The sequence below is a fragment of the Anabrus simplex genome, chromosome 9, assembly GCF_040414725.1.
Source record: "Anabrus simplex isolate iqAnaSimp1 chromosome 9, ASM4041472v1, whole genome shotgun sequence".
In the NCBI taxonomy this organism is placed as follows: domain Eukaryota; kingdom Metazoa; phylum Arthropoda; class Insecta; order Orthoptera; family Tettigoniidae; genus Anabrus; species Anabrus simplex.
Window position 1 is genome coordinate 49,916,171 of NC_090273.1, and position 22,147 is coordinate 49,938,317.

Here is a 22,147-nt window from a genome sequence, read left to right on the forward strand (position 1 = left end):
AAAAGTTCAACTTAATTCTCCGATATGGGATAAGCGAATTAAAGATCATTCCAATAGGAACATCGTCGATGGCTGTTGGAGAAAGATTTCTTTAGTAACTGCGGAGAAAGGTCTTTGTACTCCCCGTAAATAGATCTTAATTCATTAATTGGATGTGTTACGGAGTTTGGTGGATCAGCAGAGATCAAAGAAGGTGCGGGCTGGAATGGGTCTAACTACAAGTTCGAAAGATGAATTAAAATTTCAACAAAGGTTATATTTTCAAAACTTAACAGTGGTGACATAGAATTTGAAAAGTTAACAAGTCAACAACAAGCCAAATTCAGGTACAAAGAAATTATAAGTGTTAGGGGATAATTACAAGATCTGGGCTTCGAGCCCCACAATTACAATCCTTGAACTATTAGCCCAACTTTACCAAGGTACAAAATTAAACAAAGGGGCAGAAAACCCCATCATGCTAAGGAGCACTTGCTCCTAATTACAATGTTAAGCCTCCTAGAGGCGCACAGAAATCAAATTTAGGAAAGAGCAGACCTGCTCTCAATAGTTCAAGCCTATCAGGAGGCCATAAGCAGACCTTACACTCAACTGCCCTTAAGGCAAACTTATAAATCAACAGGGGCAACTTGTACCCAATCTACTGGGCCTTAGTGTGCAAAAACTAGGCAAATTTAAATGGCCCAAAACAAAAGGATGGAGGCGATTACTTGCACTCCTACACTAAAGTTTTGTTTAAAACCTATGTGGCGCTAGGCCGATAATACAGGGGCTAATCCCAAGCTAGGGAAGTGACCCGTATGAGAAAACTTTAATATATTAAGGAAGAGAAGAAACGGTTATAAAAACGTAGTCACCTCAATTTCAAAATGAAGGGGAGTTCGAGAGGGTAAAGCACTCTATATCCCCGTTTTACAGTAAAAGAGATTTGTAGATTTTACATAGACAGAAAAGGAATTTACATTTTAAAAGGTAGGTTACATACTAAAGGTTTCGAACCCTCCCCGAGAATTAAACTGCTGAGCTAGCAAGAAATAAAGATGTTAAAAAGGCCATTACCTTGTAGAAGAACTGCTGCTTGAAGAAAGAGGCGCTTCCCGCCCCCTGCTACATATTCACACACTGAGTTAGATGTTATACTAGTGGCCCCGAGACAAGAAAATCAGCAGTTTTTATACCCTCATGGAAAATTCGAGACCTTTCAGGAATGAGAACCCCCCAATTTTATTGGATAGCTTAACGCTATATATCCATATCGAAGAAGACATTCATGATTGGTTGGAAATAAATTAAAGACATTTGGGATTGGCTAAATTCAAAACAGGCGGATAGAAAGTATTAATGTTGCCAACCCAAAGATAACAGAACAAAATATAGTAAAAACAAAACTTATGAATACTAAATTTCTTCAGGAAAGTTCATTCCATTACACCAGAGTGTATTACCGTAGTTTTTTGTAGAGACATCTGTTAGAGAATGTCCACACTTCTTGATCCATGAAAAACAAAAGTAAATCACAAACACTCAGTGACATCTTCTGATAAACCGTAGAACTAGTTCAGTTGTAAAGTTCAGAGCTTCTCCTGTAGAGGAGTTTCAATTGGCGCAAGATTTGAACTTGCGTCGTGGAGGTGTACCGTCCGGTACAGGATGTATATCACTTATCATTCGTTTTAACTTGGTTGTAACATTGTCTCTTAGCGGCAATAGAGCTGCAGCCTGTTCTCTTGTTAGTTCTATGCTACACTGATCAGTTGTAACTCATATCTTTTCTTTTCTGGCAGCTCTGTCTGCGCTGACAACCAGCTTTCATAATGGCCACATTCCACCTGCCGCTCGGAGTCAGACAGTCAGCGCCGACTGTCTGACTCAGACAATCAGCGCGCATCTTGGACGTACCCAGAGCCGGTTCTGCTCTTTGTCTGGCAATGCCCATGTTCAACCGCTGGCTTGATTCTACGCGCTTAACTGTTCAGGACCGCCTGTTAATGCTTGCTGCTTCAAAACGCTTTCTGTGTGGCTTTACTCTCAGTCCCATTGGGCACTTCTGGGAAAAGCTAAATCGACAAGTCCGACAGCCTCCAAGGGCCCCTCAGATTCTTCAAGAACTTGGCGATGCTCTGGTCGAAGACTGGGAGAACATCCCCGATGCGGAGGTGCGTCGCTTGATCATGACTCGTAGATATGCGGCAGTCATATAAGCAAATGGAGGTGATACCGGATACTGACTTTTACGTTACTGGTTGGTAATTCCGCTTGGTTAATGATATAGTGTTCAATTTCTGCTTGCCGCATCCAAGTGTACGGTGCGACATAAACAAGTTGCGTATTCCTGTCAGGTGAAGGTTTGAACTGCGTGGTAACACATACTATATCACTGTACACGTAACTTGTACAACAATGTAAGTGTTCAAATCTTGTCCTTCTAAATTCTGGAGCAGTATATTTGCTGCATTAAGTCGCTTTTATATTGTCATTGTAACTGACCTTAATTTCGTCACTTCAAGGAGTTAACTTACCGAAAAATAAATATTTCATAGTATACCAGTTTTATACGATTATAACTGTCATGAGGGCATTGCCGGTATACGATCAGCAGGAAAATGTGACCGCAAGTGAGAAACGTTTGGGAACTACCGTCATAGATACTTGAGACAAAGATTGTTGTTGATTTACATGAGAGGCTTGGGATATCATAGTTCATCACCCACGTATTCGTGATTAGAAAACCATTTCACTCGCCGTAGGATCGGAAATGCAGCAGTTCACAGACTCAAGGTTTGAATCCCGACGTGGGGTTTCCGTGGACCTTCATCCTATCATTCCAGGGAAATATTTGGATAACACATTACGGTATACAGACGCTACAAAATTTTTGGAATGGAGATTTGCTGATCATACAGTTTTGATACAGATTAAAAATAATTTGTTTACATACAGTTTCTTATTAGTATCCGAAGTGCAGTCTTATAATCACTTGGATCATCTCTTGACTTGATTTTTAGGAGGGTCTTCAACTTTTTTGTATTTCTTCATCACAGAGCCATACGTCTGCTATGTTATCTAGGAGGCACAATTCTGGTTGTAATTCCTCTCTTCTTCAGTCTTGTCTTTAAAATTCTGCATATTCGTTTAGTAAACATTCATTCAATGTCTTTTGTTATGAAGATACATTTTCTCATACTCATTCCCGAAGTTCGCTTGAAAAACTTCACTCAAATACAAGTTTAAGGGACAGTTACACCCCAAACTAGGACTTAACAATAATGTGTACATAACATGAACTATTTATAGTCTTCATTTCCTACAGAAAATCTAACGAGCTGTTGCAAGATGCTATGGAAATTATTTTTAACCATAACCAAAATGTCCGCGGATTTGATAAACATAAATTTGTATATATTTTGGCATTGTTTGATAGACTGCGTGTGGCCTCCTTTGAGGCCTGATACAAGCATTAGATAATGAGAAATACAAAATCGATTAATTATTCTAACGAGTTGCACACATCTGAATATTTTGTTATGGTGATTACTATTTTATGGGGGAAAATAACGGGATTATCAGTCTCTATGTTAATGCACGGTATCAAGAACAAGGCTACTTGTACTTTAAAAGTAATATTACATTCGAAGCCGAATCGGAATGGTGTGTGCCATTGGCTCCACTACTGTACACGCCAATTTATTAATCGTTCACGTTGGGTGTCCAATGCTGCCTGCCCAGTTGAGCGTTAAAACAAAATAGAAGAGATATGAGACCTTATATAAAAGGCATTCCGGACTCCGCACTATATCATCCACATCCTGGAATCCATTTCCACTGAACTGAATGTTAATGGTTATACCCTACACCTCCCCTACCCATACTTCCACTCATCATATCTGCTCTCTACAAAATGCGAGCCATACACAGAGAGTAACAAACAACTACTGTGGAATCATTAAAAACAGACAGAGATAGAATGCGCGTGTCCTAGTAATACCACTATATTTGCATCGCACAGAGAGAGACGATATGGGGGAGAAATGATTACGGCACCTAGAGCCATGATTTCCCACTGGAGGCGTTTCGTCACGTAACGCGTTTTGTAATTTCATTGTTTTGTGACAGTTACTACGCACAGAAAAAAAATGTTGTTGTTGATTTGTATGAGAGGCCTGTGATGCTTTTTTTCATCATCATCCTTGTATACTGCCCGGTTCTGCGGCTGATTGGTCAGTGTTCTGGCCTTCAGGCCAAGGCGCAGGATTCGATTCGCAGCGGAGTCGTGATATTTTAATCATCAACGCTTAATTTCCTTGGCTTGAGGACACTCAAACATGCAGCTTCGCATACACGACAGCCGCCATCCAGCTTCATCGGATAGTCTACCTTACAAAGCTTGTACCAGGCTAGCAATAATAATAATCATCGTTATCATCATTGGTCGTTTTGCTCATTACTGATTGTCGTGACCTCATTACTCTTATCATTTCTGCGTTTCAGCCTTCACGAGATGTCTCCATCCAGAGCGGTTTTCAGCTTTCCTTAACATGAACTGAAGAGGCAGGCCAGTAATCTTCTTCGCCTGATCTGACCGTCTACTTGCTGTTCTTTCCCATGATCTACTGCCTTTAACTTTGCCTTGCAAAAATGGTCTTTTCTAAGTTCTCTCCTTCTCTTCTGAAAATGTGGCCAAGGAACTGGAGTTAACACTCACTCACACGAAAAAGACGTTCCTTGATGCTCAATACGTCCATAATGGATACATTAGTTCTTCTTTCCGTCCAGAGTACACATAGCATTCTCCGCCAATACCACATATCTTTGTCCAGGTCTCACAGCCGTGCAAAAAGATTGAGAACACTAGTGAGTCTACCAAGCGCGTCTTCGTAGCTTTTGATACTGCCCTGTTCTGCTAGATGTTCGTGAGTTTAACCATTGCAGCTCGACCTAGGACAATACGTCTTTTGATCTCTTTTTCATAGCTTCCTATGTTATTGATGAGTGGTTCCAGGTATACAAATGTCTTTACGAAATTAATGTAGGCCTACCTCACTATATAACTCAGTTCTTCATGAAACCACTCTACCTATCCGTTATCTTTCGTATGTCCGGCTAAAGGGTTAGCATGCTGGTCTTTGGTCACAGGTGTCCCGACTTCGATTCCCGGCCGGGTCGGGGATTTTAAGTTTCATTAGTTAATTCTTATGGCTCGGGAGCTGGGTGTTTGTGCCATCTTCAGAATTAGCAATCAACGTATTTAGGGCCCTATCCTTAAGGACGCGCAGGTCGCCTACATGGTGTCAACTCGAAAATTACCAGGCTTTTCCGGAGGCCACACGCCATTATATCTTCCTTATCGTCAGCAACCCTGAAGGGTTTTCCGTGGTTTCCCATTTTCTTACCTGGCAAATGCTGGGGCTGCACCTTAATTAAGGCCACGTCCGCTACCTTCCCAATCCTAGCCTTTTCCTATCGTTGCGTCGCCGAAAAAGCTTGCATGGTTAGTGCAATGTTGAACAACTAGCTTAATAATAATAATAATAATAATAATAATAATAATAATAATCGCATGACCTCAGTTACCACATGCGGGCATTTTAATTTGATGCCATCCACGCTACCTGCGCGTCAGTTCCGATGTTCCGTGGTTCTCCTGCAGATGACAAAGTAAACCGTATCTTTCTTGTGTGATGTTTGGATTTTTAATTAATTCTGTCGAATAAACACCAAATGTTTCACCAGAGATATTTTACAAGTTCATGTCGAATGGATTTTTTTCCTGCCTTCAAGAAACCGACTAACTCTGCCGGGTTTGAACCCGTGATCCTGGAATCCGGAAACCGACACTCTATCACTGATCCACGCTCCACAGAGGGAGGTAATATTGTATTATTATTATTATTATTATTATTATTATTATTATTATTATTATTATTATGGTGGGTTTATGCCTCTATAAGTACGGTTTTTTGACTTGTGGTGTTGAAGTTTTGTCTCGAAGGAGTTCTTTTACTTGCTAATAAATCTACCGACACGAAACTGATATATTTGATCATCTTCAAATAGTATATGATTGACCAGGAATCGAACCCGCCAACTTCGCTCACTGCACCTTCTGAGCCACTTAGTTCAGCTTTTGTCTCTAGACTTACATGGTGAATATATTGAAGCGATCTTAACTGTAGTTTTTCCAAATCTCGTTTTATGTATTAAATATGATGCGCTAAGATAAACATGTAATATTTATTTTCGGAGTAAAACTTTTGTATAATTTTAATCGTAAATATAATACGTTCTTCAAGTCATTTTTACCTGAGAAATATCGTGGAAAATACCCTCTTCTACAGGAGTAGTAAATTATATTTGGAGGCATTAAGATTGATTACCTGGCACACTAACTTAAATACAGATTCAGCCTTTCTTACCTTGTGATTGATAGTCTACTAGAGCAATTTAGTGGTAGTTAGGCGCAAATTCTTTCCTCGTTCATTGTCTGCGAGGCTCGCTTGTCCCATAGTTCATTTGAAAGAGTTCAAGAGAATGGGAATTTATTTGAAAAGGTTGTTGAAAGACCCGAAAGCTAAATTTTCCTTGGCTAATTGTGGAGTTATTTAGATAGTGGTATTGTTCATTTAGGTGAATTTTAGAGTTAGCTTTTTAATTGGTACAAAATACTGGTTAACATAATTAAAGAATCTGTCTGTATTTCTCTTAACATTCGTGGATCTGATATTGGCAAATACCTTCGACATTCACAGCAAACCGCGTAAAAGTCTAAAATAGTAATAAACTAGCTAAAAATCGAAAGTAATCCCATAGGAAGTCTAATTCGTATATTGCATTGGCGGTGTAGAATTATGGTACGAATATCCATATTTTGTGTGAAACGAGTCCGACCTATTAATGCATGCAAAATTTTGAAATATTCCAATAACATTTTTTTTACACTCAACGAGAAACTTATGTCAAGAAATCAGCACGAGCCTCGCTGCATTGAATGTAGGAGAAACAGACTCTATTCGAGACAAAAGGCATGGTTTTGTAGATACAAAGAAAGTTCGACTCGAATTGAGAAGAAGAGCTTTTGACAACTGGAGCAAGAAAGAGCATAAAGGCAAAGGTGTAGTCCTGTTTAAACAGTATACTCCAGCGAATACATGGATTAGTGATCATAAAGGATTGCCTTGCAGTGAATGGCGTGCTGCAATAAAAATGAACGCCAATGTTTCTGCTGTGCGTACTGTACCTGGCAGATCCCAGGGCAACAGCCTCTGTCGGCGTTGCCACAGAGAGTTCGAAACTCTTTCACATGTCCTGGGAGCCTGTCCCCATGGTGAATTACTACGCACCTCACGCCATAATGTAGCCAGATCAATGATAGCTAACGCTTTGAGAGGACAAGGTTATATATAATGTCTATGAAGAAGTGCATGGTCTCTCCAACAGAGGAAGCAACGGACGCATTGACGTTATTGCTTTTAAGCCATCCTGTTCAGAAGGTTTCATCATTGATCCAACAAATAGATTTGAGACCAACGAAAACCAGCCGGAAGAGGTCGATGCAGAAAAAAGAAGAATTTATGAAGAAGCGGTGGACTTCTATAAGCGAAAGTATAAGCTCTCATCCATCTCTGTAATCGGCTTGATGTTAGGTGCTCGAGGAACTATACCTACATTTTTTGTCAACTTCTGCAATATCTTTGGGCTGAATAGAGATTTCATATATAACATCGCGATTACCATACTCAAGAAGTCCATCATGATCTTCAAGAACCATGCTTGCGGACCTCATGCCTCACTCGATTGCCTACACGTAACATCATACGATATCCATATATTGTTGTCAAGGTACCGTACTCTTTGTCTTTGGGCAACCTGTAGCTGTTGTAGGAAGATTGTACAATACACAATATAATACCAACAATATGAACAATTAATCGAATAAGGAAAAACACATACTTGCTTTAGACAGAGAACCATCATTTACTGAAGTAGGAATCTTCAGCGAATCACTCAAAATCAATAATTATTTACGCCCTCAACAGGTTTTTAAACCAGCCAGTTTTTCACAGTGCTTACTCGACATTTCTCAACATGCAATGAATTAGCGTATGGCTTTTAGTGCTGGGAGTGTCCGAGGACATGTTCGGCTCGCCAGGTGCAGGTCTTTTGATTTGACGTCCGTAGGCAACCTGTGAGTCGTGATGAGGATGAAATTATGATGAAGACAACACATACACCCAGCCCTCGTGCCAGCGAATCGAACCCGGGACCGCTGTGACCAAAGGCCAGCACGCTAACCTTTTAGCCATGGAGCCGGACATTTCTCAACATAGGAGTGTCGGATAGTGACCATGGGCTTTCTAGCCGAGTCTCTCATGGTTTCCACATAGTCTACCTGTGGAAGGGCCTTCACGTCCAATTTTCTTATCTGACCTTCGTTGGTTTGTTCTTTCCCATCCGTGCCGTTAGTGTTTGTGAAGACTAGAGAGTGTGTACTTTTCACAAAATAATTGTTATTGGTTTTACGTCCTATTATCTACTGTTCGCAATGCCGAAATTTTTATCCGACGTGAGTTCCTGACGTAGCTCCTTCAAATAGCCCGGGATCGAACCCTTCAAGTTGGGCGCAGACGGCCAGCGCTTCTACCGTTTGAGGCACTCGGCCTGGGTTTCATCACCCCCTCCCCATTTGTAGGGCCGTTTTTTTTTACCGCTGCTATCTTCCTATGAAGGATCGGAACTATTTTATTTTCTCGCCTGATTAATGTTAATATGGTGTGATTATTCCGTACGTTCCTTCAAAACAATAGTCACCACTACCACCACCACCACCACCACCACCACCGCCCTATTCTTTTCATAGTGTCGTATTATCTCAATATTTCAGTCTAGATGGGAACTGTTCAGTAGGTTTTCAAATCCCTCACAGAGCCATAATTATCCCTCGTTGCAAATGAAGTAATTTGATAAGTTGACGGCGTGAAGATAATGTGGCAAAACTTACTCCTCTTTCTTCATGGGAAATAACTATCATAGAAAACACTGATTCCAATCAATACTACGAAGATATTTTTCATTGTAAAGCTTTAAGGTACACGATGTTTTTTGTTTGATTACCTGGCGCGTAAACAAACGAAGCTGATGGTTTTCCAACACGGGAACAGGCTACATACAATTGGCCATGCGAGAAACATGGGTTTTCAAGATTAATGCCGCAAACACTCAGTGACTGCCCCTGGGTCATAGCAAAACCGAGCCGCACTTGAAACTGCAGTCGTTTAAATTCAAATGGTATGTCAGTCGGAATCATAGGGATGCGTGGTATCAAAACGTCTTCTCCTTTGTGCTTCCCCGTTAGAATAGTTGAAAAGAAAGCAATATGGGGGATAAGTCTGTTTGTTATATGTTACCTTGAAAGTTGGCATGAAATTGTCCCGAAGTACATTTGTTGCACCAAATGAAATCATTTGAAAGCAGTTGTTATATTTTTGGATATTTGTAAGGGAATGTATGGAATCTGTTCCTGTTTCTGAAACCAATGAGTACAATGGATCTGGTGGTGGAATCAATGGCACTAATTTCACTTTGCCATTTGCGCAACACAATCCAGCGGCTTCATTTTTGTATTTCAATGCCTTACGGTTCTGGCAATCTGAGTTCGTAGATCCAATAACAACGCATTTGTAGGCACTGTCGTCAATTGAAACATGGTAACTGAAATCAGTTCGATTCAAACTTGGAAGATTATTAGCTGAACGACGCGCTGCACAGGTTTGTGATATCCAAATCCTTTCAGTTTCACTTCACTCTTCACGTTGTTGTGCAGTCCGATTAGACAGAAAATTACTGTAGTTTGGCTTGTAGCATTTCGAGTTCTTCGACCGAAGTTGCTCCGCCCGCGTCTTACAGGCGGCATGAGTCTTGAAATGAGTATGCTGCATATGGAAGCACATACAAAATAAACCAATCAACCAAAGAAATCGATGAACTTGTTTGTTGAGAAGCGAAGATTTAAAAACAATCTGGGTAGACAAAGGTCTCCAACTATAACAAAACACGACACTGCATACGACTGTCTGGAGAGCGTACGCGCGAAACCAAAATCCAAGGAGGCATTCTTCCTGTCACAAACTGAGAACTAAGCAAGATAAGAACTTGGGGTTTGTTTTAAAAATAACTTCCACATCTGAAGACCATTTGCCTTGCTTTGACACCCCATGCAAATTCAATAGCAAAGAAGTTGAGCAGCGACTGACTTTTTCGTGCCTGCACATAAAAATCTCGGAACATGACTGAAAAGAAACACAAATACTGCAAGTTATTATCATTTAAATTTTTAAAAACTTATCTACGTCGAGCTGAAATGTTCCTTTACAAGCAGTGAAAAAATTACAAATATAGTGAATATAAAATTGGAGTTATGACATGATAAGTTCTAAGCAATGAAGATTTTGCATTTGAGGTAACATTCCATTATATTAACATTTTCACACTCAATTATTTTGTAAACCTTTCTTTTGTTAACGGCATCAAATGCGGCTTGAAGTTTTGTACATAATCCGATATTCACCCATTTTAACCGATACATTGAGATTTACGGACATTTGGCAAACGCGCTGGATTAGAGGAGGACAGCGCTAAGCGCAAACGTGGGAGAAGGAAAGAAAGACGAACAGTTTGAATGGAAAAAGAGAAATGGGGTTTTTACGTTTTTCCTGGCAGTTTTTCCAATTTATCTCTTCGTAAAAATCTTACTCGGACTTCGACGAATATTTAAAAAAAGAATTCGCCGAATTGGTCCAGCCGTTCCCGAGTTTTGCGCTTAGCAACACATTTAGCGATTCATTTTTATTTATATAGATATATAATAACACAATAATGAGTGCAAGTTTTCTTCTTAATAAGTATAAATTTGTAAGTGACAAATTACTATTTTTTTTTTTTTTGCTAGGGGCTTTACGTCGTACCGACACAGATAGGTCTTATGACGACGATGGGATGGGAAAGGCCGAGGAGTTGGAAGGAAGCGGCCGTGGCCTTAATTAAGGTACAGCCCCAGCATTTGCCTGGTGTGAAAATGGGAAACCACGGAAAACCATCTTCAGGGCTGCCGATAGTGGGATTCGAACCTACTATCTCCCGGATGCAAGCTCACAGCCGCGCGCCTCTACACGCACGGCCAACTCGCCCGGTATTATTATTTTATTATTATTATTATTATTATTATTATTATTATTATTATTATTATTATTATTATTATCATCATCATCGCCAATCCCCGAGACCCCGGATTTTATTCCCGATCAGTCCTAGGATATTAATTGTGGTCTGAAAACTTGAACGGAGTTCACTTAGCCTCGCGAGGCCAGATGATACAAGAGGTAGCGGACCTGGTGCTCTGTTCACTCGGAAGGTCGTTGGTTCGATTCCCCGTCAGAAAGTGGAAAAGTTTAAAAGAGATTTCCACTTAGAGGTCCACATGGTCATGAGGTTCATTCGGGCCTACACCAACAATGAGTACCAGTTTGATTCGTGGAGGCTAACCACTCTACCCCACCAAGTGGCGAGGTTACGCACAGTGGAAGCCTTTACCTTTCCTATTATTATTATTATTATTATTATTATTATTATTATTATTATTATTATTATTATTATTGCTGAGGACAGCTGATTGAAATATAAATGTGTGCGTGCCTGAGGATTAGTTAGATAGTTTTTAAGGGTTTTTGTATTAATTCGTCTTAATATTAATTTAGTTTGTAATTTATTTTAATTACTGTATTTTTTAAGATTTGAATAAGTATATAGTTAAGTGTACGAGATAGCCTCGAACCCTAACTTTGCCACTGAAAAAGGCACTAATAAGTGAATAAAAATTAAAATAAACTAAATAAAAATAAAATTATTTATGGACATAGGTTTGCCGCACTTCGGGTAACATTGAATATCAGTCACCTGCGTCGGGATTCAATCACCAATCATGAACGTAAGAGCAAAGCATCTTTACAGCTCGTCGAGTATTTAAAAATGCGTGGCATGACAAAAGAAGCTGATAAAACAAGATGACAATCACACAATAGCCTAACTTATATCATTCATTTTGTTCCTTTTCCCATTTTGTAATGTAGAAATAGTCTAAATTACTGTCATGTGATAAACAGAGCGAACTGATGGTAATCGATCTACGAGGTCAAATCCAACTTACTGGATGTTTGAAGGATTTAGACGTAGTCAGTGACTTTGTACAAATGGGTTCAGCCATCGTGATGCAGAAGACCGCGTAAAGGAGATTAAAATACATTATTGTCCTAGGTCGAGCGACCATTGTTAAATTAAGATCTGGTAGAATCGGAGAATATCAAAACTCCCAAGATCTGTTGTGGTATTTTTCAAATCTCTTGGAATCCAGCCGCAGATTTTTCAGGATGTCGCACTCTGCGCTTTGAAGGGACTGATCCAGATACTGAGAAATCACCCATACATCCTCAATAATTAATGCATAGCATATGTCTCATGATATTTTCCCATTCCCGTTAAACTGTTTCTTCTACAGTATTTTTTCTCATCTTACTAAACTACAGTTTCAGTGTTTAAATTATTGAATAATTGAGTAAGAGTGATCAGATTACTTTAAACGATTACATTTTTAGTAATTTTTACTTTTAATCGTTACTTTTTACTTATAATTTACTTCCTGAAATAAAATAGTAATCGTAACTGATATACATAGCACGAAAGCAGAAACGGGGAAAAAAAATGATTAAGATATTTTTTTCAGTTCTACAACAACAGAATCGCAGCTCTACCAGTGCTGGATGAAGTACTTCCAAAGACATCATACTTATCCTAACGGTGGTCATAAAATTAAACATAGGTAATCCTTTAAGTGCATCTGTAGGGCGCCTTTTTAGTAAATGCAAAGATGTGCTTTCCCCCAAAGAGTTCGAGACTTGGCAATGGGAATTTTAAAGACCAATTATTTATTTGTAAAGTAAACGACAGATTATTTAAAACGCTAAAAGTCATTAACTAAAAGAAAAATTATGTGGAAAGATCATTTCACATGTTCCAAGGTATCATGATTAGTCTTGCCTAGTGGTGATAGCCGCTTTATGTCTCTATGCTAAAAATAAACAAACAAACAAACAAACAATATACTTTACTTGCAAACCTCTGTGTTATGCCAGCCCCAAGCGAAAATTTTCAGTGATTTCCTTAAGATTAGCGTTCTGTAATATAATTGTAATTGCAATGTTACTGATTACTAGTTAATTGTAATTTATCCCAATTACTTTCTTATTGTATTCTTCCCATCACTTATTATCATGTACATTGGATATAGGTTTAATACCGAAGGCATCACAAACGTCAATAAGTCTACTGTCATTTCTATTTGCTCTGTTGTGGGCAGAGTAGTATGAGCGCAAGATCCTTCGCAAAATAATGGGTCCTAATATAATAGATGGACAGTATAGACTCCGAGGAAGAGAAGAACTATATAGGGATAATGAACGACTGATGGAGTCAATAAAGAAATGACGACTGAAGTTCTGCGGACATCTGTTCAGGATGGATGCAACCCGACTAATGAAGTAGATTTGTAAGGTGTTGGACAACTGACCTAATGTCTCGGATAAATGGTTCAAGGAAGTAAGGAAGGACTGATGAGCATGGGAATGAGGAGGACATCTCTAACCGATCAAAATACATATCAGTGATCAACAACCTTAAGGGCTTCAATGATGAGTAGAAACAGAACAGCGGCTGGACAGAAGAAAGAATGCAACGTTTTTGGGCTCAAAAAAAAAAAGGGGCTTCCAGGAATGCCTTATAGTTACTTGATGTGGTCTCTAATGACCCTAAACGAGAATAATAAAAATGTATATTGGATACTTTGTCCTAGTCGGTAATCGAAACTCTTTGGAAAATTAAGGTAAAAAAATGCAGACATCCGGAAAGTAGAATCTACTAAACATGGCATGAATTATAGTGGTCATGGTTAATAATGACTGAGTAGAAATATCATTGAATATTCTCTGGAAATGGTGAGTAGTTGGAACAATCAAGTTTCAAATTAATGTTAAATTCATGAACGGGGATGAGCTGCTTCCGCGTTATTTAAAGGAAAAGATGTTAAAGTTCATTCTCACCCAATGGGCTCGTTTTCTGCCGGACTGGGTGTTAATTAACGAAAATGTCAAGCGAAGGCACGTGATGTCGCGAGACGTAGGCCCGTTAAGCATCAGGCTATACAATACGCAATTATAACTCTCCTGCAGCCAACTTCGATTAGCCCTTGTGAAAGGGAGGGAGAAAGAAAGTTTCAAGAAGTTGTTACGAACAAATCGTTATAAGTTTGTCATATCCATAGAGTAAGGGAGGAAGTTGTTTGCGGGAAGCTTTCGGTAATGGTTCCTTCGTTGCTGGGAACTTCGCGTTTTTAGAGCAGGTGCTAATATGCTGCATCTCAGTCATGTGAATTAATGATTACAGTTAAATTGAGTGAATCGTGATGGTGGCTGTCGTCTACACCGAAGACTGTTTTAGAATTAAGACTCATTTATACTGATCCATTTCAAGACAGGGGAGAGAGAATCTCGCTACAGACGGGGGAAGGCAAGCTAAGGGGTGCGCATTTTAAGAATTCGAAGGGAGTAGTTCAGTCTACATCTTTACCGTGCTTCATTTGAACATGTACTTATTAGGGGGGAAGGGTAGCGCTGGCACAATGATCTAGACGCTCGACTGAAATCCCGGCGAATCCCGGGGATTACGGATGAGACGTTCATTAGTTACCAGTGTGTTGTGCGAGGAAGTGCATCTGGTTTAAAAATCATAACGAATGGCTAAATTAAGCTGTCGTGGATGTAGCCTATATAAAATAAATATGAAAAGAAATCAACTACCACCTGGATTCAAGAAGTCAAGAAAGACCTGGAAAGGAACAACATACGAGAAGAAGAATTATTGGAAAGAAAGATTTTTAGGAAGAAAGTCTTGCAAATGGAAGGATTCCAAGGGAGGAAGGAAAAGAAAACAGGCATAAAGTCGACTGAAGACAGAAAAAGAAGCACAGTGAAACAATGAAAGAATACTGGAAGAAAAGGAAAGAACTAAGGAGAAAGAATTGAAATTGTAACGTGATCCTTAGAAGGCCGGAACGCAAGAAGAAGAAAAAGAAATATGAAATGAGTAGGGTTACCACGTGTAGGATTTAAAACTGTCAGCCATGAAATCCTTGTGCTGCATAATGTTGAGTTTCAGAGAGTACAGTCAATTTTACGGTAACCCCTCAAAGTAGTTCCCTAAATTGTCCAGAACATGTTGCCAACGATGCTGGAGACGTCGGATACCAGGGAATTTTGGAATCTTTGGCAATGTCCTCACCTGTTCCAAACCGTCACCCATGCAATGGTTCTTGCACCTTTGGGATGAGGTCAAAATCGCACGGAGACAGGTCTAGTGATGTACACACGCTGTTCTTGCCTCGTCACGTCACATTCATTATGCACGGAGCCTGACTCACTACTGCTGTTCCAGCGCCCTGTGCGTGATACCTGTCCAATACACCGCGATCTCGTGCTGTGTCCATGTACTATAAGTATCATGCTTTCTAGGACATATGACCATTGTATGGTATCACCGTGAAAATGTGAAAAAAAATAATCGACATGACTTACGCCCCGATCCCCGTAAAATTATAATTTTGTCTATAGACCTCAATTTTTTACCTTACACTTCGTTTTCATCTTGGATAAAGTATAAGTTACAAAAGTCAAAAATAGGTTCGATACAATGTGTGTTTGTCTGTCCGTCTGTTATGACATCGGAGGTAAATGGCTTAACAGAATTTCTCTACATTCGGTATTACAGTTCAAGTATAGCCGGATCGTGCATTTGGCTGTTTGAATAATTTGAATAAGAAATGTCATCCCTCCGTTAATATTAGCTACCCTATATCTAAACATTGCACACAATAAACGTTGTGCAAAACGTAATTTCCAATCTCTTACGTTACATGTGATTCACCTCTTCGAGGTAAAATAACGAAGATATTTGGGAGTTTGTGAAAATGTTAATAATCGCGAATATCTGCAGGCTACATAACAAAAATAGAAACGACAATTTTCGATCATTATGTCTCACATTTTTACCATACGGGCTATGATAACAGAGATTTTCACGAATTTAGATTTATGTTGTTAAAGTCCATCAACACCGAGCATCACTGCTATGGAGGTATTGTTCACTCATGAAACTGGTCATTGTTGTCGTGATTGCTTTATGAGGTTCAGAACCACGTGATCATCAGCCCATTTTGTTGAGGGGAAATAATGGATTTGGCCGTCAAACTGAGAAGGCATACCAGAGGGGAAACATGAAAGGTTGATGCCATTATATATTCGATCCGAAAGAAAGCTAAATGTGATGTTCTATAACGTCCTGATCAATAATAGTCAGTTTAGACTATAAATAGTTGAGATGTACTCTATCTCCGCTGGATGGGATACAGCTGTAATATTATTAGAACTTAATATCAACAACGGGTAAATCAGGTACTACAATAATAAAGGTCAACGGCAGAAAGGTGACGAGAATCGTTGTTTGGAAGAGGCACATCGGTTAAGAATGTGTAGGGAGACAGAACCCAATAAGAGTCAAATATTTTGATAGTAAGTCTAATGTTAAAACTTAAAGTGAAATTATTAAACCATTAGGGCCTAAACAAGGAGTAGATCACACTGGGAATGGCAACGAAATAATTTTGTAAGAAATATATGTATTTGGCGAAGGTAAATGAAAGAACATAGAAGAAAGGTTAATTTAAGTATTGAACGATGAAAGATACGCACTTCTTCCTTCAATGTCATCTTTATTATTATTATTATTATTATTATTATTATTATTATTATTCATTTTATTGGGTCGTTACTTGAGGCGGATTTGGTCAAGTTTTACGGACGGATGCCCTTCCTGACACCTTTTACTATTACGCGTTTCTGTAGTGGCTGGTAGTTTCGTGTGTCGTGTGCAATGATAAATATAACTTTGAAGCTTTTTCAGTTTATCGAAGCAGGAAATATAACTCTCAGAAGACTATAACATAGACCTACATATAAAAAATAAATTAATAAAAGAATTAACTACAAGTATGTTATAATGTTCTAAGAGTTAATGTTCTAACGTGCTTCCACGTTATGTTATATTAACTAAGTTGACACTGAAAAACAAGGCTTCCTTCTTAACGAATTTGTAAATAAAGTATTTTTCTTGAATGTTTTTGTTTTCAAAATGATAAATATTACACTAAAACAAATTTCGTTAAAAGTAAATTACATGTCCATAATACACCAGTCCGGCGAATACATGTGATGTCAGAAGAGAAACTCTTAGCTCTTTCAGCCCCGCAGTCGATGAGCTGACTTCGCTGACATTGTCCACGTTTCACTTGCATATGGAGCCATCTGTGTAATCATGGACACATATTGTAGAACTATGGTCATGTCTTGCTTGGTATTTCTGAAGTTCCAGGCCCCATTAATATTGTGTGATTTTGAAATCTTATGCACTCGATATCTCATACCTTTACGGGAGATTGCAAGCGATACGCTTGGTTGAAATACGTCCATACCGTATGTATCCTGAAATCTGTTACTGAATTAGTAGGTTCTAAATATGAAATTTGGCCAACACATGTCATACTGACACAAAAGGTGACCTCAGCGATTTCATTTATGTAGAGATATTCTGTTGCCTACTTCTTACCCGGAGGCTCGAACTCGGCAAGTGGAAGTTAAACTTTTAATATGTCAAATACTCTTAACTGTCTACCGACTTGACTAGAATTTTATCCCAAAATCTTGTGGATGGAAGAACTATGCCACACCAACGACAGAATGCAGCTACTCATCGCTATAACTCAGCCATGTGCATCGCTAATCAGTTAGTTTTCTGTTGTTGTTGTTATTATTATTATTATTATTATTATTATTATTATTCACCTCAGGTTGCTCTATGACGTGAAGCTGGCGGTATATTGTATTTTTAATGGTGATGAAGAGAGTATTTATGCGAACAATTATGTTAGGGAAATAAAAATACAGCAGATAGAAAGAGCAGTTCACCATGAATATTGAACTAGTCATCAGTACGACGGCACGTGATTTTTAAATATTTAATTCACATAAACATCGTGGACGCTGCAGTGAAGGCAGGTAATTGGTGGCCCCAGGGAGACATACTTTTATTTAAAAGCATACTCATTCTATTTCGTTCCATGATCATGAGGGCCTTGTTCAGAACTGTGATTTGTGACAGTATATATTTTTTCATCATTTCTTAATCGAATCAATCCTTTGTAAATAGCCTTAAAGCTAAATAAATATCAATATTTCAATAATACAGTAGAAGCCTGCCTCTTTTAACTCCGTCAGAAATGAAATAACCTTTTTCCAACCGTTGGCGTCAGCCGTTTCTTCATTAGGGTTGCCAGCTGGTAGGGGCTTCAATTTTACCTTTGTTTTTATTGAGGCCAATATGCTGGTAATGACCTCTTACTTAATTACTAGTAGCATTTTTTAATTCTCTTAGTACAAGATGTTCAGGAAAAGTGTGGCTTCGTAATATAGCTACTTAGGAAAATTTACCTTTTCCCTATTGAATGGACAACATAATTTTATGAAACATGCTCCCTCTAGGAACACCAAGACCTTGACGTCGGTGTGGGGGCTTGTGAGCTCGTTGATCCCGAAGGCTGTGCCAGCTCAGGGTTACCCATGCTGGATTGGCCTCGGAGTAGGTAGAACCTCTTCGCAGAAGTGAAAGAACCCTTTCATGGGAAACACTACAATGGAAGAGAAGCCATCATCCATGGAATAGGATGGTCACTGCGGGAAATCTCCAGAAATGGATGCGCTGACGGTGTACGACGTCTCTTACAAGTGTGGCAGAATATGGCTTGCAAGGAGAGGGGCGGGGGGTAAATTGAATCAAAGTAACTGGTGTTTCCTATGCCAGTACACCCAAGTTCAAATTATAGCTGTGTTGTTAGTACTTTTATCCAATCTACTATATGTGTGTGTGTACGGAATACATATGGTCTACATCCTCTTTGAATTATTTTTGGCTTCATTTTACTTACGTTGGTCATTGTCCAGAAGGTATTTCGTCAGCAAATAATGCAGACAATTCAATCTGTCATAACACTTCGTTCACAAATTTCTAGAACACTTGATGTGACGGCTGCGTTTACCTAAGGAATGTAAGTGGTTGGTCGTGATTCGCTAGTCACCACATGTGCTCATACTGTTATTGAAGCTAGAACGTGTGTTAACGGCATTCAGAAATCCAACTCAATGTGCTCTCTACATGTGAGGTCCAACAGTAAAATTCTGGAGGGATATCATTTGATTAGATGCAAGGAGAAAGTGAAACGGTCATACATTCCTATGCGCATGTTGTGGGTGCCAAATCACTCCCACACATATTTACTGTGGAAGTCTCATTATGTTTGTTGGACCGTTGAGCGTAACGCATAGCGATGTAAGTGTTAGAGACAGGTCAGTCAAAAACGATTTCTATGGCAGAATAAATTAGGTGCTGAAAATACAACGGCGATCTCAACAAATGCATGATTTGGGGAAAACGCATGTCAAATTCATTTGGTGAACTCAATTTATGCCAGTTTCTAGTGTAACAGATCTGCAGGAGAGCAGTATTTCTAATTAATTATTCTGCACGATACTAGTTAACGGATGACAATTTATATTGCAAATCCCTTTTCCCCAAGAGCACTGCTAGCTAATTCTGTGAGTAGAAAAATATATGACTGAAATGGTAATTCAATAGTCACTTCTAATTCTAGTAGCTATCACCGAGCAAATTAACTATTAAATAGTGTATGTAGGTCGTGCATAAGCAGTAAAGCACACATTGAGTTCCTAGGAGAGGCGGTGAAGCCATTGTGCCACACATCAGGAGTAGCAGCTATTTATTTTATCGACTGGAAAGGTGAAAGTTAGTAGGAAGCTTTTAATTTAAATACCTCCATATCCAAAGAAAGAAAGAAAGAAAGAAAGAAAGAAAGAAAGAAAGAAAGAAAGAAAGAAACAAACAAACAAAATAACCCGTGGCGCTACAGCTCATTAAAATCTTGGCCTGCCAAAACGACTGCTGCCTGGCCAGATGGCCTGCAGGTACTGGCGTTCCACATGGTCAGCGTAACACCCTGAGCTGTATTGCTTGACTTTTTTGTCCGGATTCACTGCCTCTTGTAACAGACAGCTCCTCAGTTGCTCTCGTTTGGAACCCCGTTTCAGAATTAAAATCCCTAGACTGGTTGGGATTCGAAGGTGGACAGGCACGCTACCAATGCACCACGGGGCTGGTTCCTAATGTAGGCTACAGGGTGAGCAGAATTCTTTACGATGAGGCCTGCTAGGGTCCACATGTCAATTTCAATTCATCCTTCCTTATTATATCAGTTTGCGTTGATTTTTCATTTCGGAGGATGTGACAGAAATGACCTGCTCTGCTGCGTTTTGTCGGAGTTAAGCACATAATTTTCCGGCAAAACGGACTGCCTTCTCTTTTATGAAGTAGTCTACTCACAGAATCTTCAACATTCTGCGATACATCCACATTTCGAAAGCCTATAGTGGGCTCAAGGACGAAGCCCTACATTCCATCTTTCGACACCATGAAGGAGCACCGGTAATACATCACATTTCACGACACTCCAACGAATTTCGAATCGGGGGTCTCGATTGTATACAAGATATTTTAATTTCAGGAAAATACTTCTTGCAATGCTGGTTTTTGGTTTTAATTTCTACATCTGGACCTATTTTTCTGTGATAATCATCCTAGATCCCTGAAACTGGACACCTTCTCAATGGCATTTCCGGCCAATGTGATAACAACGTTGTTTGCTGAGTACCATGAGGTTTGTTTTCTGTATGTTGTAACTGCGGTCTATTTACTCTAATTCTCGGCTGGTGATGATGTTTGTTGAACATTCGTTCAATTCTGGATGTTAGAGGTAACCTTATCGTAAACGCAAAAAAAGACGATTTTGAAGTTTTTGACGTACGTGACTTGTTTTGATCGTGCCTTCTTATGGGTACACTATTACATGAGTTGTTTCACAGGAATGAAGATAGGAAGTGTGATACTATCGTGCGTGCAACGAGAACCCAGGGATAGATGTGATCATAACTCAACAGTTCAACCTTATGCCGTCTGCCCCACTTTTTATCTTATTGACTCTTACGATAGTTTTCAATGGTCAGAACTGTCCATTCTACCTGTCTTAAAGGTAACAACGCATGCGCCTCAGCAGCTTTTTCTGCTCTCCCGTAAAGTTAGTGAACTGTCACTTAACGTTAGTTTACCTCCGACATACAGAATTGTCATAGACTGTAAGAGACGCTATAGTGTATGAATCTTGTCTCACTAGCAGTGGCGTGCGGTGAACGCGTTCGTTGCCGCAACTGCAAAAATAATTGTAAAAAGTAAAAAACAATTACATTCACGGCAGCATCATAACATAAGCTACAGCAGATTTTAAGCAATGTACTACTACCGGGCGAGTTGGCCGTGCGTGTAGAGGCGCGCGGCTGTGAGCTTGCATCCGGGAGATAGTAGGTTCGAATCCCACTATCGGCAGCCCTGAAAATGGTTTTCCGTGGTTTCCCATTTTCACACCAGGCAAATGCTGGGGCTGTACCTTAATTAAGGCCACGGCCGCTTCCTTCCAACTCCTAGGCCTTTCCTATCCCATCGTCGCCACAAGACCTATCTGTGTCGGTGCGACGTAAAGCCCCTAGTAAAAAAAAAAGCAATGTACTTACAGTTTCCCGATGACGGGTCGTTTTCACATAAATGTACTGGGGCTTCCTTGCTTTTTAAACTTAAAATTCAAAACTAAACTCAGTGAGCAAAAGTTGGACGATATTTTACAGTTTCACTCGCTTACCGAGTATAGGTACAGCGACGACAGATGTGGGAAAGTATTCCTCACGACGAATAACGCGGTTATGCCAGAAAACTCGCGAAAACTTCACCCATAACACAAGAACAACACTACAAAACTTCATAGTAACCACCATCATTACAGACAAACCCACGGGTGCACAACAACAAAATACAAAATACT